This window comes from Coregonus clupeaformis, unplaced genomic scaffold, assembly GCF_020615455.1.
Source record: "Coregonus clupeaformis isolate EN_2021a unplaced genomic scaffold, ASM2061545v1 scaf1067, whole genome shotgun sequence".
Classification (NCBI taxonomy): Eukaryota; Metazoa; Chordata; class Actinopteri; order Salmoniformes; family Salmonidae; genus Coregonus; species Coregonus clupeaformis.
Genome location: NW_025534521.1, coordinates 87,345 through 92,898, shown reverse-complemented (window position 1 = coordinate 92,898; position 5,554 = coordinate 87,345).

The following is a 5,554-nucleotide window of genomic DNA, read 5'->3' as shown; positions in this document are numbered from 1 at the left end:
TGGCCTCTCTTTTTCTGGTCTCTCTCTTCAGTCAGGTTGTTGTAACTGGTCTGTAGCTGGTCTCTCTCTTCAGTCAGATTGTTGTATCTGGTCTGTAGCTGGTCTCTCTCTTCAGTTGGTCTTATAAAGGGAAAAACTATTTGACAAGTTATTCCTTTTGTCCTCAGAATCTTTGATGGCTACATTGCATTCGAAAAGTATTCAGACCCCTTGACTTGTTCCACATTTTCTTACGTTACAGCTTTATTTAAAAAATGAAAAATGTTCCCCCTCATTAATCTACACACAATACCCCATAATGAGAAAGCAAAAACAGATTTTTAGAAATTTTTGCAAATGTATTAAAAATAAAAACAGAAATACCTTATTTACATAAATAGGTAAATAGGCCTAGCAACCAGCACTTCTTACAACTAGTTGACAAGCAATGAACATATGACACAAACTCACAGTTGAAAGACAGGCCTGATCTAACACAGAGCAGCCCCAGACACACTGCAAAAGATACAGATGTAGGATCTTAATTTGAGCCAGTTTGCTATAACTGGAAAATAGTCCTGCAGCAACCGGAAATGATAATTATTATGTGGATTATAATTAATTGACTTTTGTTTTTTCTTTAGGGCAAATCAAGTCTTAAATTTCAAAGTGGAAATTACAAACTTTAGAAGCCTATTTAAACCTTGAATACACTAAAAGTTTGCATTTCCTGCTGTTCAGGAGAATTCTCAGCATCGAAAGAGTGATCAAAAGAGTGAGATCCTACATCTGTAGGAAGGGTCTCTTCTTTGAGCTATCAGGCTAAGAGACATGCTGTGTGTGTGTTACCTGAGTGCTGGTCTCCTGGTCCATTATTAGGAGCAGTGTCTGCTGTCTCTTCTCTCTTGGTGCTGGTCTCACCGTCTCTCAGGGTGTCTGCACTGACGTAGATATCCACAATCCTCTCCTCCATCTCACCTCTGTCAAACTTGATCTTGTTGTTCATATCTGGCTCCGCATAGATGACCTTTGACATCTTTAACAATGCCTGGGTCTTTCTTTCTACATTAAGTCTCTGCTTCTAGAATTAATGTGGTGGTCTTCCAACATGGCCACCAGGAGGAGTCAGACGTCAACCGCAAGCCCTCTATACGTTAAGTCTCTGTTTCTAGCGATATCTCTGTCTCTGAGTCATCTGTGTGTCTCTGTCTGTGTGTGTGACTGCTGTAGGTGTTAACTCTAGGGAAGTATCAACATAATGACACAGGTAGTTGTGGCTTGTTACAGTGGTTATTGTTAAACCATTTTCTGCTGCACAATATAAATAATTCCATGTCTCTACATGGTCATCTTGTCCAGAGTATAGCTCAACACAGTCCTCCTGCCGAGGGAATGGGACTTGCTATTTGTGATGATGGACAGGACACTATCATACCAGGAAGATATAGATCATAGAGGGGAAGTGGAGAACAAAGTCTAGCTGTTAACATATATTAAATATCATATGTAACATCCCTAAGATAATTTAGGGAGTTTCCTGAACTCCCCCTTCCTTTCACCTTTCTGCTGATTTGGACCCTCTGTTTACTCCCAAATATACATCAACATGTTCAGGACGTCCAGGACTACAAACATGGGTCATTATAATGTCCATACAATAGATTTGACACTACAACCTTCTCCAAGTGGATATTGAGGGTGGGTAGGGTTAAACACGGTCAGATATCATGGTTAATACCAGTACCTACAGGGTTAAAAACAGTCAGATATCAAAGTTAATACCAGTACCTATAGGGTTAAAAACAGTCAGATATCATAGTTAATACCAATACCTACAGGGTATTGGTGATATCTAACAGTCAGATATCACTGTTAGAACATCACAATCCTAAATAATATACAGAAATGTTTCTGCTTAAATTCAACTTTGTTGACTGCTGCCACCAATGACAATAACCTGTATAGATATAGGTTGAATGAACTGAACATTGGAGCCTTATTGTCAGAGTAGTTATCATCTCTCTTACTCTGTGGTCAGTGTTGGTCCACCAGTTGAATATGGAGGACCTAGAGTATGAATAACACAGAGAATCAGTCCTAGTCCTTACACTGTGGTCAGTGTTATTAGAGCAGTAGTGTTTTACCTTGGGGTGGTTAGTGGGGTGCCGTCCACCCATCTCCAGGTCCCCTCAGTAACAGACTCAGTCAGACCAATCCAGACTCCATTGCTGAGGTTGAAGACAAACTCCTGTTGTTGACAAAGATAAATATTTATCTATATGTTTGATGCTCTCTCTCTCTCTCTCTCTCTCTCTCTCTCTCTCTCTCTCTCTCTCTCTCTCTCTCTCTCTCTCTCTCTCTCTCTCTCTCTCTCTCTCTCTCTCTCTCTCTCTCTCTCTCTCTCTCTCTCTCTCTCTCTCTCTCTCTCTCTCTCTCTCTCTCTCTCTCTCTCTCTCTCTCTCTCTCTCTCTCTCTCTCTCTCTCTCTCTCTCTCTCTCTCTCTCTCTCTCTCTCTCTCTCTCTCTCTCTCTACCTGTTCCTCTCTGCTGTTTATTATCACCAGGTCTGCTCCTCTCTTCAGACAGTCCTGTCTACTCTCCTCCCAGGTTTTCTCCTCAGTAGAGAGGAAGTAACAACTGCAGACAAACTTCCTCCATCCATCAAAACAACCGTTAGCCAGCTAGCTAATGTTAGTAGACTTCATAACATATCATATGTTTTGCAAATTCACATAATAATGTAAGTTTTGCAAATTAGTAACCACAAATTGATACATACCATATGAAACGTAATATATCACACTAAATAGAGTGTCTCAGAATTACGTACAGAATAATACGAAATGCTTTGAGACCATGTTGGAAATACACAGTGGCGAGTTACAAAGGACTTTATGAACATGAAATTGAATGTTTCTGCAATTAGTGTACATCCTGAAATACAGAGCCTCGAACATTACAAAACATTTAACCTCTAGTCTTAAAAGAACAATCTTTCATTTAGGAGATGTAGTATTTAGCGTTTCATGTATATATTTCCACAAGTATATCAATTCAAAAGCTTTCCCTTGTGAAGTAAGACACCTTCATTTGGAAGACACATTGTATTCTGTTTTTGAACATTAATAATCTGTTTGTTACAGTTTATTTTACTTAGTTGAGTTTTGAAGCCTTGGCGAATGGGGCATTGGCCAACCTCATTACATTAACAGAAGCTAAATTGTTTGTGCGGCAAGTGGAAGGAGAATAACCATTGGTTTAGACTTCCATGTGTGTCCCTATGACTACAGTGTACTTACCAGTGTTCTGAGATTCAGGTTGTTTATCTATACTCCTGTTAACTGTATCCTGTCCACGGCTCTTCCTGTCAACATTAGCATAAATGTCCTCAGACTGCTCCATATAAAGGCTAATTCTAATTGCTCCCTTAAAATATACTTTGGTACTTTATGGAGCTGCACACAGTACAACGGACAGTATATTCTGTGGTATATCCTCTTAAACAGCTGCTGTAGCTTAACAGTCTGTTCTGTCTGAGAACGTGCAGTGTTATAGGTTTAGGGAGGACTTCACACCTTAACCAATGGTTTGAGCAGACAGCAACCTCCAGGAAGAGACACAACAGCAGAGAGACAAGCTGCATGAGTGTGTGGGAATGTAGCAGGCAGGTCCACTGGTGCATGGTGCATTGTGTTGCCATTGGTCACCTACACATTGTCCCTTGTACAGTCAAGGTTGGGAGTCATTCTCACCGTCATTAGCATAGTTTTTTGTGTGTGTGTGTGTATGTGTGTATGTGTGTGTGTGTGTATGTGTGTGTGTGTGTGCCCTCTCAGTACTGTTCTGCCCTCTGTTTGTGTCCAGGTCACACTGTTTTAAGTATCCAATCACATTCAATCAGGAAGCTGGTAGACCTTGTTAAAGGACATTGTTCCTTTATTTATTAATCTGTGACTTTGTTATTCTTATTGTTAAAGTGATAAGCATAGGTTTTTTTGTACGAAGCATAAGCCTATGGCAAATCACATGACATGTTTGTAATAAAATAATGAAGAGTCATTTTCCAGAGTACAGTACGTCTACATCCTCTCCTCTAAATCTAAACACAACTATTATTTGTCTTATTTTTTCTCTCTTCCTCATTCTCTTAATGTTCTTCTTCCTCCTCTATGTCTCTCTGACACTAAGTCTCTCTCTCAATTATCAACAAAATGACATGGGTAGTTGTGGCTATGCTAATACAAAAAATAGAATAATATGCATACTTTTGTGCGTATTTGTGTGCATGTGTGCGTGTGAGAGATTGTTACAGTGCTTATTGTTAAACCATTTTCTGTGGCACAATATAAATCATTCAATGTCTCTACATGGTCATCTTGTCCAGAGTATATCTCAACACAGTCCTCCTGTCCAGGGAATGGGACTTGCTATTTGTGGTGATGGACAGGACACTATCATACCAGGAAGATATAGATAATAGAGGGGAAGTGGAGAACAAAGTCTAGCTGTTAACATATATTAAATATCATATGTAACAGCCCCAAGATAATTCAGGTAGTTTCCAGAACTCCCCCTTCCTTTCACCTTTCTGCTGATTTGGACCCTCTGTTTACTCCCAAATATACATCAACATGTTCAGGAGGTCCAGGACTACAAACATGGGCCATTATAATGTCCATGTCACGGACGTTTAAGGACGGGTCAGACCAATGCGCAGCGTGAAATGCGTACATGTTAATTTAACTGATAAACACACGACAAAACAATAAACCAAACGAAACGTGAAGTCCTAAGGCTACACACAAAACAAGCCTCTAACACGGAACAAGATCCCACAACATGACAGTGCCAATAGGCTTGTTAAGTATGGTCCCCAATCAGAGATAACGAGCGACAGCTGCCTCTGATTGGGAACCACACCGGCCAACATAGATCTACAACACCTAGATCACAAACATAGAAAAAACAACATAGAAAATCCACACCCTGAATCAACATATAAGAGTCCCCTGAGTCAGGGCGTGGCAGTCCATACAATAGATTTAACACTACAACCTTCTCCAAGTGGATATTGAGGGTGGGTAGGCTTAACAAGTGAAGATCAGATGACAACAGTAACCGCCGGGGCTCACCTCAACATTTACATTTGAGTCATTTAGCAGACGCTCTTATCCAGAGAAACCTACCGGAGCAATTAGGGTTAAGTGCCTTGCTCAAGGGCAGAGACAGATTTTTCACATAGTCGGCTCGGGAATTCGAACCAGCAACCTTTCGGTTACTGGCCCAACAATCTTAACCGCTAGGCTACCTGCCGCCCTCTCTCTTAATGAAACTGATTGGTCGAGGAGATTTTGAGTGACAGCTGGTTGAACGACTGAAAAGATCCACTTAACTTCACTCTTTTGGGACCGATATAGAGGAACAACAGTCAAATATGAGGATTTGATATTGTGCTTATATGTAACTTGACTACAAAGACTGACTGTCAAAGATGATTAAGTAACATCCTTTGATACCCTTTGATATCTCTACTACACTCATTGACTGGTGATACAGTCAACTCCTATACAGTGTAT